The 14,836-nt window shown below is 39.3% G+C and overlaps 1 long non-coding RNA gene across 2 annotated transcripts in view; it reads left to right on the forward strand.

The window, feature by feature from the left end:
* The first annotated feature begins 411 nt into the window (after positions 1-411).
* The window catches only part of LOC142054432 (uncharacterized), a 74,081-nt gene continuing 59,656 nt past the window's right edge, over positions 412-14,836 (forward strand). For both annotated transcript variants that reach the window (XR_012659521.1, XR_012659522.1), the window contains exon 1: positions 412-2,717. This is a non-coding gene — a long non-coding RNA (uncharacterized LOC142054432). The remainder of the gene's footprint in view (positions 2,718-14,836) is intronic.

The raw sequence follows: 14,836 nt of genomic DNA on the forward strand, positions 1-14,836 counted from the left end.
TAGATCCCACAAAGTCAATGCATTTAGAATAATACAAAAATTAATTGCAGTGAAACAGCATATTCCTGTTCCCACAATCACAATTAAATATGCACAATTTTAATAATTTGTTTAATGAAAGGAAAATAAAGAAGAAAATGTAATTTCTCCTCAATTAGGTCCAGACCAGACTCATTCCTGAACTGCTTGCCTTCCACTCACTGTTTAACCTGGGAATAGGCATGTGTCACCATGACCAAAAGCCTGTTTCCAATGGGTGACGTTGGAAAAGACAGTCTGTTGTTTGTCTCCACTGATGTATCTGTAGTCCTGGAAAAGTTCCCACTGTAGGCCAGGAGGATCATTAGTGCAGACAAGACACCCAGAATCCCTTCCACTCCTAATGCTCCCATAGCTGCTTCTGTCTGACTGTTTTGCTTATTTGTTAATTAAAAAACAGACATTGCAACTATCAATATAAGAAGAAATTAACTACTTTCTACCCCTTTTAGTTTCAGTTAATCCAAAAGCCAAATGCCAACAGGAATCATCAGTCATAAAATTATCTATGAAAGAAACAACTCTGCCATGTTAAATAGGTGGGGCGAAAAAAGCTGCCATGAAATTCCAGTTAACAAAGAATTTCTAGTGACACCTTCAGTGTCTTTAATACACCATGATTCGTTCTTTCTAGAAAATTAAGAATTTGGCTTTTAATGTCATCACAAATGAGTACTAGCTTTTCCTTCAAGAACTCTTCGTGGCGGTGGTATCCAAATAATGTCCTTGCCACTGAAATGTCTCTCAAACTAAACAGGGGTCACAATTTATGTTGCATCACTACTGAAAGAACTATTATTAAAATGTTAGTATCATACTGCTGTACAGCAAGCTCTTCTGTGGACTCTAGTGTCATACAATAAAATTAATTTAGACACAAAAACTTTTATAACTTGAAATTTATAGAAAACTGTAACACAACCAATCTTAGAAGAGATAAGCACTCTCAGAGAAGTAACTTCCAGCTTTAGTAGCTAAACCAGTACTTTGGGGGGTAGTGTACTGAGCCATCTACACAGCTACTTGTCAACCTCTTGGTATGTATTGATTCCATAAACATCAAGATTTCAGAAGAGTAGAATTTAGCTCTGTAGTGAATGATGCTGCAAAAACATATCCAGTCAGCTCTGAGGTTTTTGTTTCATTCAACTGCAAATTGGTTGGCACTGCTGTAGCTCTTTTGTTACTCATTGTTGCGATTCCTGATTTGCTTGTGAGATCTTTTTAGGGTCTGGGTTGTCACATTAAGTTTCTTCAATGATGAGAAAGCTCAAAACTATGCTCCTAGGTCTTTAGCTGACCAAATTAGCATCTTGGCTTTAATGAAGCACCATGTGCAAGTGAAACAAATCCAAGCATGTAAAAGCAATTTAATGGTTTGCAAAGTGATACTGCTCTACTCACCTTCTGGGGTTAAACTTTGGTGCTCTGAGTGATGTATGTGCTCAGCACTCTCTTTTAGTATCATAAAGCTGCAGTCCGTGGGAATGCCACAGTACTTGGAATTTAACAAGCAGGCAAATGTACCCATATCTAGAAGCCAATTTGCTCTTTGAAAACAACCTTGATGCTGAGGCAGCTATTCTGCTGCTATTCAGAGCACAAGTAAAGGTTCTCCTCAGCGGGGACTGGGAGCCTCCTCACGTGGAAGTTTGCCTCACACAGACTACCTGGATACAGATTTTAAATGTCAGAAGGGCACTGAGCTCTTCTAGTGCACTGTTTAGTGGGAGTTTGAGGAAACTTGCTCTTCATTAAGATGCCACCTTCCTCATTTCTCTCGTTTTATTTTGGCCTCTCCATCACTAATGCTCAGCCATGCCTACTAGCTTGGACTAAAAGTCTCCCAGCCTGGAGATTTTTCCTGTATGACTAGAAAGGAACAATATGGGGCTCAGGTTAATTCAACAGAGAGCTCATCTGCTTTAAATCACTAGTATTACTAATGGTCTGTGGGAACTGCAGAATGGGGTGGTACCAGACAGGGAAGGCAATGCAGAAATAGCCTTTGTGTTTGTGACACGGTGTCAATTTCCTTTTCCATAAAACACGAATGTATCATTTTTATGGCAAACAAAAAAGAAATCCCCACTTAGATTACACATTACAATATTTCTTGTTAACAACATGTTATATGACATTTTGATTAGTTGTCAGTCTAACTGTGAAACTTTAAAACTGGGTGTAGAAATAGCTAGAAGAATATACGTCTTGGGATCTGGTACCTGACAGTATTCATAACTAGTGGAAAACTCCCTGTCTAAATTCATATATATATTTAAAAACAGTTTCAGATAGAACTCTGAACAGAAATACATACGAACTTTGGGAAAGTTTGAATCTTCCCAATATTAACTGAGCTGAACAGGCTCCTTTTGCAGTTTTTATTGATCATCCTTCAGGGCTTTTCCACAATCAGCTCCTAAACAATGCTGACAGTATCTAACAGTTGAACACTGTTAATGTTATTTGAGATGGCTTTGAGTAGAAATTAATTTTAAAATTAGAATGACTAACAAGGCAATAAAGGAACACAACTATTTTCACACTATTGTTATCTTGTTTCCATCCTATTTTTATAGAAACATCGCCCATCTGCTAAATGATAGTAAATCACACCCTGAAGATTGGCTTCCTATTCCATGGAAGGCGTTATCAAGCCTGGTAATATTCTATGAGTGAGTAATTTTGTTTGCATATAAATAAAATTGGTGCTCAGTAAGCACTGAATGCCTGAAAGCAATTGTTCTGCTGAGGGGTCTGAGTCACACGCAGACACATGAGCCACAGGGAGCTGCCTCTCTGCCTGGCTCCAGTCAGAGATTTCGGTAGGGCTGAGAGGCACAGAAAACTCTTTTCCTACCTCACTAGCAATAACTGCACACAACTTGGCAAGACCAGGTTTCCTCAGCTCTGGAGTTTGCTCATTGTCATTAGGAAGTCTAAAAAATTGATGACACGTGCCATAATAGGGATTTTCATTTCATGTTGCTATTTCAGAATCGTGCATGATGAAAATTCTTTTACAAAGCCGTACAATAACACTAAAGCACAGTATGTGCATACTCCTGCTAAAATTAATTGAGAAAAGGGAACCATTTGAACATCTCACCTAATGAGCGCAATTGCTTGAGAACAAAAACTGAAGGCAGCCAGGCTGCAAAATGAGGTCGGAGCAGAGGAAAAGGTTTTACCAGTGTGATATTTAAACACTTCAAACTATGGGAGAATTAGGGCATATGGACATCCTGAGAAGCCCCTGTTCCAGCAGTGTGTGGTTGCTGCCCTGCCTTTAGCTGGGGAATGTAGTACATGGCTTGGATTTTGCCTGTCTGTTATTTACTGCCTGTACCTTTCCCTTAGAAGGCTGCAGTTAGGCAAAAAAGCAGGGTTTTTTTTTAGGGTGGTCGCTTTGTCCTGGATGCCCAGAGTGAGGTCCCTCTAGGAGAACTTCCCCTGGGCATCCTGAGCTTAGGGAGGCTTCTGGGCTTCAAGCTGGCAGCCAGCACTGGGACTTAAAGCTGCACATCTTTATATGTAGCTTAGTGCAACAAATTACACGTTTTGGGGGAATGCAACATAAAGACAGTGGAAAGGGGACTCCAAAGGACACAAGGAACTTGCATCTGGAGAAGGGACCTTGAGAGGACTGACAAGGGGACTGTCTTCCTGTGGTTCCAGGGTTCAAGGAAAGTTGCTAGGCTGAGAGCAAGTCTGAAGAAAAGGAGCTACACTTCTAGGAACCGGAGATAGAGGGAGATTTGCTTTTAAATCTTTTCAGCTTAATGTTTTACTAGAAGACGTGACAGGAGCTTGCACCTGGGCACTTAATGCTGCACCTACTGTTTGGTAACCCTTTCCTATATGAACAACTGGCTCACATCTTTGCACCCATTCCTTTCTGCAAGGATTAAGCCTTTAGCAGAATGGTGACTGTCTTTGCCTGAGCTAACAGCAAATTGTGAGTAACGTTGCTTTATTCTGAAGCACTCTTATGTCACTTCAGCCAAGATATACTCGTATACAGCTACCGTGTTTATTTCTGGACAGATTCAATGTGCAGACTGCCAGCTGCTGAAATTTTCTTGGTCTTTAACTCCTGGTCCTGCGTGTTTTTCAGCAGTCAGTCAGAGCCAAGGAGGTTGGCAGAGGTCAGTGAGTGAGGGCTGTATAGCAGGAACCTCTGCTTCATATAGCAGCAACTTGTTGTTAGGGCATATTAAAGGCAGAATGAATGCAATGAAAGGGACAGGTTTTTGCTTTTCTTTATAAGAGTGTAGCTGTCAAATGTGCATACTGTATTACTTACATCAACGAATGTTATTACTTCATCTGTAACACCTTATCGCTGTGTCTGGAAATCTTGGAGCAGCAACACACAAAGTTGTTCCTGGAGAAGGCAGCTGAGGGAGAAGCCTGAGGCAGGAGGCCTCTGAAATCCTCAGTGCTTTAAATTTTTTTGGGCACTTGAAGCCATGGACTGCCTCAGGCTGTGTATGAAAAAATTTAGGGTTATCTGGAGCTTTCACTCAGCTGTGTAAGCAGTGATATCCACATAAACATAGATAGGAACTCATGAATTTAAACTACTGCCTTAATCTAAGCATAACTGCATTTCCATTGCAAATGCTGAAGACTATCCTCTTTTCTTTTTTTCTGCAGCAAAACCAGCATAAAACCACCTATTTAATGCATTACATCTATCAATTCATGATACAGAGCACAAAGTTTTATCAAAGAAAAATTTCTAGAAAACTTATGTGTAAAAGACATATATTTAGCCCTAGTTGTGTTGTACTGTCAAGTGCAAAGGACTCAGCTATTGAATGTCATGATAATACTGTTCTTACTGAAATGGCATAAATTAGCCAAGGGGACTTCTGTTCATCAAGAAACTTGCAAGCAGGGAAAGTGGACAATCAAAGTGTTAGAACCTGCATATGTCTTTTTTACTCTACACAAGCAGTTTTTAAAAAGTACTCTATACTCCTAGCTGGCGTGATCCACTGCCTGTGGAAAACTGTATTAAAAGTGTGCGACCTCAATAGAAGCCAAATTGCTGAAGTTTGTGAAAGTCTTGACACTTGGAGAAAGGCAAAAAGGGTGGAAGGAGAGGGAAGGGCAGTGGTTTAATAATTCTTTCTGTTTTCCACCAGGTCTGGAAACAAAAACTAATTATACTTCTGTCTTGGAAACAAAACTCAGCAAGTTTTGTTGGGTTTCACCCACTCTAAAAAAAAAATTAAGGCCATATTTACAGATATTTCAGCAAGTCTGGGCCAAGCTTTGAAAAAGCCCAAAGCAAGAGTATGTTTCAACTGGAAGCTGTATTACACATCATCTTGTAATGCTTCTACTCCACCCAGCCTGTCTTGGAACTCACCCCCGTTTCACTCTGATTTTCTTGTTGGAAAACTGTCCAAAACCAGAATGAACTGTGACGGGGATTAACACAGCTGCACCGAAGGCGGGCATCAGGATTTAAAAAAAAAAAAAAAAATAAAGCGTGTTTGAAGTCCAGTGATAGATCCTGCCCAGTTTCATACAACAGTGCTACAGACAAAAACACTAGAGCACCATGGGGGAGGCTGCCCTAGTGGCATTTTCAAGGTAAATAACTGTATAATGATTCCTGCAATAAGAAAGGCCAGATAAAGGGGAAAAAATTACAACTAATCACTCATTTTTTCCAAATCCTGAAGAATTAATTATTCCATTGGATAGGAAACCTTCTTACTTTTGAGTGAAGGTCAGATGAACAGATGGCATTTCACTAATTGGCCAGTTTTAGCATGGATTTTCATTCACTGTTCTGATGCTTCTCTGCCTCCTCATGGTGTGTTGTCTCTTAATGTGTTTGCATTTCTGTATTAGCTTTGTCATTAGACATGCTCGTGTTTGGGACAGTGAAACTGATTTTAAATAAGGTTGCAGGCAAGCCATCTGTGTACGCTTGAAATATTGTGCACCCATAAGTTTCCATGGTGTTTCAGAAAGGCTGCTGGAATTTACTTCAGGAAAGCAGAAGAACAAGAAATTTAATATAAAGCCCGGGTACTGAATTTTCTTAATGGACAGATTACCCAAGTGGCAATAGCAGAGAAGAAAAGAATATAAACAGGCATAACAGAGGTTTTGTTATCACCTATCAGTCTGATTCTATTCCACACTTCTTTCAGCCTGAGCCTCTGCCAGCTTCCCTTCTAAGCACAGTAGTGCATGCTCAGTCCTCCCTGGGGTACTCTGCTTACTCAATATGTAGTTCCAACATCAAAGTTTTCTTTCCAGCAGGGACTCCCCCTAAAGAAGAGTTAAACTATTAGTCACAGGAAGATAAATTCTTGAGAAACTGGGCACACTTAGGTGAAGATGTTAAGAAAAGCCATCAGTTTAAGCTTGAAAGTCCATGATGATCTTGGGAAAGTGAGATGCTTGAATAGGACAGATGCCCCAGGACAGTATTGTGCGTGTGTGGCTTTTAAGGTTAATTACAATTTCCTCTGCCTGAGATACTCTGAGTTTTCTCATGTGTAAACGCAGCTGCAGGGAGAGCTAAAGGCTCTTTGGGATGTGGGAGAACAAACAGGGATCACATTAATTGGCATGACAATAGCTACCGTACATGTGTGCATCTCTGGATGCATGGACCTGTGTGTCTGGATAAACACAGTGAGAATTTTTTCTCCATAATGCTGCCTTGGCTCTAGAGCTGTTCTGAAGGAGAGCTAAATCCCAATGACAGGTAATTCAGGTAGTCAGGGTGTTCAGAACTGGACAAATCACAGGGAAGAGAATAAAGTTTTCATTCTAAAGACAGGTTGCTCAGTTAGTCTAAACACCATGAAGGTGTCTGTAGAGAACAGGTGAATTTGCTTTGCTGAGAATACCAACTAGACAGGATAGGACTCTATAACCACTGCTTCCTGCAATATATTTTTTTAGAAAAAGACTCATTATACATTAATTACTCTGTAGCCGGAGGCCAAGAACTTTACCTTTTTCTACCACAGGGACAGCCCTGCAAAAGTACCACACCCTCCAGTATCAGTGGTGATGGTCTCTTTCACACATGCAGAGAATAGGAGGGAAAGGGCAAAGAAATAATGCATATACTTTGTTCATGTGAGTTCTTGAATACAAAGATCTGAACTCTTGTGGTTGTCATAATGAGAGAGATTTGCACTGGTTTATTTTATTCATCAGCTTCCTTCCCCCTCTGCAAATGTGTGCAGAAACCTAGAGGAGCAGTATTGGCATACTTAGTGTGCACAAAGATTATTCTCTGCCTATGTTTTAATGAGACTGATGGCCTCACTGCAGACTTAGCTGAACTGGGAAAAAGCATTTCTTTTTCTTTGTATTTATTTTGAAGTGCTCCCTGTTTCTTCAGGCCCTTGAAACGCTTTTGCTCTGTGCTGCTCAGTGCTCACCTTGTTCTGAAGGGGTTCAGTTGTATTACCCGTGGAAGCATTTAGGATGCTGTCAAGGTATGGCCTTAGAGCAGTGCCAGTTCGGGCGATAGTAATTGTCTTTATTCAGAGGGATCAAACTCTGTTTCAGAACCAGGTGTAACAACCTCTGTAAGCCTGTGTCCATCTACACATGTAAAAGCTGTCTCCAGGGAAATGTTGTAAATGTGTGTGTAAGTGCTTACTTGATCAAGGAATTTAATGCCTTTGTTTACGCCTTTTTTGGGGAAAAAGATAATTTCTTCACCTTTATATTTTATTTCCAGTAGAGCAGAATATAGCAAATTTCAATATCTATGTAGTATTTTTCAATTATCATGCAACCCCTAAGAAAACACAGTACCACTATAACTGTATGGCACAATTAACATCGAATTGTAATTTCTGAAAGATAAAACTCTTCCTGACTCTTCACTGAACAAATGTCCTCTAGTGTATGTTTAACCCTTCAGTTTTGCTGATTGGTGATTATTTGTATGTAAGAAATTGATGATCTTTGCATAAGGTCATTATCAAATGTGTTTCTTACTGGTAGCAGGTAAAAATACTGTAGAGTACTACTTTTGCCCATGGAAAAAGTCTGAAGGCCTGGATGTTTTGTCTGTTAAATTACTTTTAAAGAAATCCTCCCTTCCCAAATAAATTCTGTCCCACTGCAGTCCATATGGGTCTTTCCCCTTCTTTAAGTGCAGTAGGCTTCTCCGGGTATCGGCCTTCCTCCCTTGGGCTGGCCTGCCCACCTGTAATGCTCTCCCTCCCTCACAGGATTAGGTAACTGGACAGAATTGCCAGAGATGCAGTAAAACTTTGGACTGTTCAGAGAGTGAGGTAAGCAAGGAATCAGCAGCTTCTTTCTGTTAATTCGGTTTCCAGGGCTGATGTTCACTCAGAGTAGGATGAAGCTGTTGCTCAGGGCCTGAGCCAGGACAACCTGGCCCTGGCCAGAGTGCCCCTTTGACGTGTAAGTGCTGGCCCCCCCATTTCATGTGTTTTGCACTGTTCTAGGCTCCAGGTCTGTTGTGTTAAAGCAAATTTTGGAGTCTGAGGGCTGATGAATCTGGCAGTGTAGACAGTGCTAACAGACCTGGAGGCGTCTCAAACCTTGTATCGCATTGGTCAGAGGTTTTTTCTTTATTCAAATATACTTCCAAACCATCTGCTTTCAACACACAGAAATGCTCTGTGAGTTATTGGGTTATTGGGTGTCTTTTTTTTTCACAATGCTGTTTCTATTGCTGCCGTATTCAGAAATAAACGGGTTGGCTGTAGCATAACTTAGTCATCATTGATACATTCAATACCAGACACGCAGGTAAGGTTCTTTGAAAGTGCTTAAGAAAGCTGCAAGTCAAGTTCTACTGATGCACAGGGAAGTTGGGTGAATTATTTCTGGAAGCTTATGAAAAGCCCACTTATGAGTATTGGAAAACTGACTTATGTTGACAAAACTCCACTCTTTGCAGAGACAATGTGACTTAAAAGAGCATCTTAATGGAGTCTAGCTAGAACCAAAAATCAATATTTCTGTTATCTTAAAGAGAACCTTTGCTTTCTAAAAGGTACAAAATACAGTGCCTAGAATAAGGAAGTAAGAGATTCTGCCAGATAAGGTCATGCAATTCTTCATCCACTAGAACTACTACATGATACAACTCATTTTCTTTACTTTGCACTTTACACTGTGCTTTCTTTTAATATGAAAACTGATGCGTGATTTTGATTTCCAGCTCATAATTAAGCACCTGACTTAAACTTAGAGGTACACAATTTTGTGTATGAATTTACATACTGGTTCTTTTATTAATGGTGGAAACTTACATAGGGTTGCTCCAAGGTCAGTTAGGTGAGTTCACCTCTCAGATCTCCTGTGACCCACCAGAACAAGGGGCATCTTCTGCTGAAGATGGCAGGTAACTATGTGTTCTGTAGTCACATGCAGAGATATATGTAAGACTGGTTAAAATGAGGGATAGTAAAGGAAATGTGATGGATGCTCTGAACAGTATTGTGCACTGAAATACAGGGAGGCATTTATAAAACCCCTTGTGGATTATGTATCCTCCTTGTTTACCAGCTGCACCAGAGCACACACTTTCTCTTTATTCCTACTTCAACTTTGCCAGGCATAGTAAACAGGTGTGTCCTAGATTCTTCCACCTCGTTACTAGTGCTCTTTACTTCCTACATACTTCTTGAAATTATGATTGTGCCTGCTTTTACAAATTCTTGTCCTCAGAAAGACTCTGATTTCAACACACAGGTAGTGTACATTCATCTAAGCTGTGTGAGGCTGGGAGAGAAGATGAATGTGTGCGCAGAATCCATAGCAATTCATAAGGTCCTGATTGAGATCTAAGAGGTTGGAATCATTCATTATATGAGCTTGAAACAAAAATAAATTATTTAAGATTATAACCATTCAGAAAAAAAATCTTTTAACAAAGGATTTTCTTTTCCAGGTGAAATGAAACTTCCCAGAAAATTAATTGTATGGAATAAGTTTTTTTTCAAAAAAAGTAATATTTTCTGAGCATAGTGTAACACTTTGTTCCCTTTGCAGTTTCTTTCATTAAATCCCACGCATGCAATTCCCACAATGGTAGCAGGACACAGGGATTTAACTTTCTTTCTCTTTTTTCAACAGATAAAGCTCCTTATCATAGGGAAGTATAGAAAGTCCTTCAAAAGGGCTAATATAGGCTTATTGAATATCAGCAAATACTGTAATGTGATGTGTTTCCAAAAATTACTTATAGCTACATTTCCATTCTCTTTAAACTCCACAGAGGCACAGGAATTAGCTTTCAGGCTGGGATTTCTAATTTTAGAAAGGCAGTAAGTTTCATTAGCAGTTTCTCCAGGCTCGCTGTAATTCTGTCTAAGCTGAATGGATCTGAAAGAATGAAGTAATCTCATTTGTTAGTTTCTTTAGAAGTGCATTGTTTAAAATAGCACTGGTTTTCTGGGCTTTATTTAGCTTGACTGTAGCTTGCACTCAGTCTAGTTGTAATGGGAAGACAATAATTGATGTCATGTTTCAAATTAAAAGCAGCATTCACCCATTGCATTCTTTAGCAGAAATGTCTTGCTAAATCCTACAGTTAAATATTTGTAAGTCAGGTCTCAAAGAATCAAGAGATTGATGTAAATCATAAAAAAATTTTTAATGGTGGGTTTTTTTTTTTGTCAGTTTCAAGGACTTTTGGTTTATATACAGACCACATACTTAAAACCCCTTCTCTGTAGCTATGTGAGCTCTGCAATCCCTTTAACAATGGTAAAATTAGTCTGCAACTCCACCATGTTCCCCTGACATAAGGAACATAAAATACTTGCTAAGTCTCCAGGATGTGAAATTTAAAATTGTTAAAAAATATATTACTTTGTGTCTATTAATGATGTGTGCATTTATGATATGCATATTTTTTCCTTAGATTCAGGAAAGAGTATTCTGAATGTTAGTGAATTTGGCATGTTCATTAGGAAATATTGTAGTAGGATGTGGCAATTTCAAGTTGACTGCTGTCAATAGTTATTGGCATTTCCACTTGTTCTAGTATTAAAAGATTGAATAAACAGGAATTCATTTTTTATTTGCTTCACTATTTTGAGTCACATCACCCTTTCTCCAAGGTCAGGTAAAGGTGACACTGATATCAGGAGTCACCATATGCTTGCACTTAGCAGAAGACTTCTTACTGGAATAGAAAAGGTCTTTTTTAATCACCGTGATCATATCTGGTTCACGCTTTCCTAGAAAAATATAATAATCACTTAGAGTTGGGAGTTTCATTGCCATCTCATTTTAATGAATTTATCCTGTAACAGCTGGATGGCAAGTTGAGTTACACTGAAATTTAGAAGCTAAATATATAGTCCAGTAATCAATCTGAAAATCTTCAAGTTCATCTCTATCACTGCTGTTTGTGTCACCCTGAGGAGGTTTCTGCATTTTTCTGCACTTTGGTTTCCCAAGCACAGAAAGAAATTGTTATTACTCTACTTCATGGTACACAAATACAGCCCAGGTTATAATCGTTGCTCATAATACCAGTCCTGGTTTATCTGATAGCAGTAATATAGGTCTGAATGATTCTGCTGCCATCCAACTGAGCATAATTTTTCCCACTGTTCTGACTTTGAACAGAGTCGAAGAAGATATGGTAACTTGTATAAATCCAACAGCTCTGAAATCTAGTAAAGAGAGGTGTTTCTTATTTAATATATATTATCGTATTAAACATTTGAAACTTGATTTTTATCTTACATTAACCTCTCACAATTCATAGTTACGCAATTTCAACAGAATTAATGAAACAGGGGATTGCCAAAAGCCACTAAGTGACTCATTAATATATATATCCTTGAGCTTTCAAAATTCTTAGGAACATGAATTGAAAGTTCTGAAACATGAGAACATGTTTCATGAGAACAGCTATACTGGGTCAGACAGATTTTGTCTCTGATGATGGCAATATTATGTAGTGGGGGAATATATGATGATATATATTTATTATGTGTATATATATTTCTGAGAATTTATTGACTTCTATTTTTGGATGTAAAGTTGACTATCTAAGTATTCAATAATCCCAAGTGGATGTCTTCTTTCTGACTAATCAAATGTACCAAATTACCAAAAGCCAATTATATAACCATCAGAATGTCTTGAAGATATTTAAAAGTATTGAAGAATTATCTTTGAAAGGCACAGAAACATGAATGTTATTTTAAAAATTGTGGAAAAAATTATGAAAGTGACTTGTGTCCTGCCACGCAGAAGATCAGTAGAAAATAGATGATTCTGTTGTATTGATATAGGAGAGTACACTGTCAGCAGGACACCTCTGGAATTGATCTGGCAATTAGAAGAAAAATAGTCAGACCTTGTCATGGATCTTTGACCTTTACCATTACTAGTGTTGTGTTTTCTTAAACAGTTCTTATTTCACTAAAATGTCATTCTCCTGTTGCTGATTTTTACCCTGGTTTCCTAAGGAGTGAATTTGACTCTTTCCTTAATAACTTATTGCCAGCTGCAGCCTAATTCAATCGTAGAAGACTCACAGATATTTTTATGAAATACATAGGAACTTAATTTAAAGATGCAGGTAGAGGCAGACCTTATTTGTTTCCCTGCGAGGGTTGAGGCACCCCTCATTGCACAATGGATAAGCCACACTGGAGGGAAACTATTGAAAATGACTCAAGATCTTTCAATGAGCATTTTCTGGACTTCATGCATACTTTAAGAACAAGGAATTTAAGAAAAAAAAATCCAAATAAATTAAATGCTCTTAATTCTTTTGCTAACACCCGGTCCACCTGCACCAATATTTTTGTGAGTTTCTGAAGAAAGAGCATGCGGCTAAGACACGGCTCACCAAGGTGTTACCTGGCATACTAGCCTTTGCATTTAAATAACAAATCACGGTGTAGTAATTCTGCGGGCAGAAGCCTGTTGCTGGGTTAAGCCCAATCAGCTGCCTTGTTCCTTCTCATTATACTGTTTCAATCACTTCTCATCCTACCAGTCAGGCATTTACAGAAAAATCCCTGAGCTGTTTTGGTAACTTGAGCAAAGTTATGTTCAGTAGACTTCTCCCAATGTCATTTGCTTTTTCAAGCCATGCACGGCTTCAGTCTCAGTGTTCCTTCTGAAAGCTGTGTCAATCCATTTTCATATAGTAACTCTTCCTGCTGTTTTTTTTCCCCAGACTTCCTTAGTTCAGAATTCACCTTGCAGCTGCCGCTCATTCCCTGGTGAGAAGGTCTAATTGTGCAGAAAAAAAGTGCACCACTGAATTGAACTGCTGATTGCAGTGTGACCAGTAGTATTTATTAAAGTTCATTCCTGTGTTACAATCATTAATCTAGTGAAGCAGTTTCTAGATGAGTAACATCATGTGCTGCTCATGCTGTGATCTGTTTACCCACCTTTCTTGTAAGAGGAAATGTTGATAAAGACCATTCAGGTGTGTAGGTGTGAGGTTTCTAAATTGTGTAAGGCAGATGGGTGTTTCTGTGTGGTGAACGGTCAATGTGGCTGGCGCTTTTGCTAGTGTGCATCAACAGTGCTGCTGCTTCTTCCTAAACAGTTGCCTCAGGTCTGTGAAAAATATTTGCAGTTTGTTCTTTATAGTTTTTCTGGTATCTGAACAGTAGTTAGAGCTGTACCACATAAGTGTGAAAGTACAGGCGTTCTCCCATTCAGTCTATATCTGGAAGAAGCTTTGAGGGTGTTTCAGAAGTGTTTGTTTTTTCTCACAGGCATGACCAAGTGACATTTCTACTCACTGCATTTCCTTCTTTCTTGTTCACTGAAGTCTGACTTGTGCTGTTGCACCTATTGCAAATTCCCTAGGGAATCCCAAATATTCAAGTGCCCATCCCTCTCTTGCTGTGTGCCAAGGAACTCTCCAGGCTAGTGACAGTGAGCAGAAGGCTTTTTTTACACAGCACCCTGTTGCAAAAAACTCCTAAGCTAACCTGATCATCCTGGCACACCTTGGCTGCCCTGAAGAGTACTACTAGTTAATGTGAGAACCTTTCCCTTTTTATTATCCCAAAATCAGTGTCCTGCAAGACAGTTTATGGCAAGTATAAAGGATGCAGTTGCAAAAAATTAAATACAGGCAGCTGCTAGGCATGTGGGAGATGGCAGCACTTCTTTCCTCTGCTCAGCTGGTGGCTCCCGTTCCTAGGACAGGGAGAAGGTGGGCTGTTGCATGCTCTGTATGCCCAGCCAGGCTGGGCAGCCCTGCTCTGCCCTCCTCCAGAAGGAGCAAAGGGCTCTCCTCTGAGAGGTGCCCAGCCAGCCAGCCAGCAAGACGATGAAATGCTGTCCTTGTTGGGATTTGACCAGAGGGCTAGGGGTTGAACACCCCTAATTGTATTAAAAGGACAAGAAAAAGAAACTTTTGTGCTCTCTGTTCTTACACTGGGGAATATGGCTTTGATGCAGATCATATTCCTCCCCTTTCCAGTAACGAGCAATATAAAAGATAAATTTTTTCATGGGGGCATCTTCCTCCCCCTGCCTCCGCTGTATCGTAGCAATTAATTGTTTCTTTGGAAAGGATGTATTTGACAACCAATTTTTAAAATAAGTATTTCTAAAAGAACTTATGAAATTAATAAAAGAAGAAAGTATGCTAAGGAGGGATCATTCTATATATACTCTGCTGCTTATGCTTCTCCCTAATGCACCTGTACTAATTCCTGCCAGAGGCAAGATACTGCACTAGGCAATCTGCCAAGTCCATTAAGAACATTAAAAAAAAAAGCAAATGCGATAGTTAAGTGATCTTCCATTATGCGTTTCCTGT

Source organism: Phalacrocorax aristotelis, chromosome 3, assembly GCF_949628215.1.
Source record: "Phalacrocorax aristotelis chromosome 3, bGulAri2.1, whole genome shotgun sequence".
In the NCBI taxonomy this organism is placed as follows: Eukaryota; Metazoa; Chordata; class Aves; order Suliformes; family Phalacrocoracidae; genus Phalacrocorax; species Phalacrocorax aristotelis.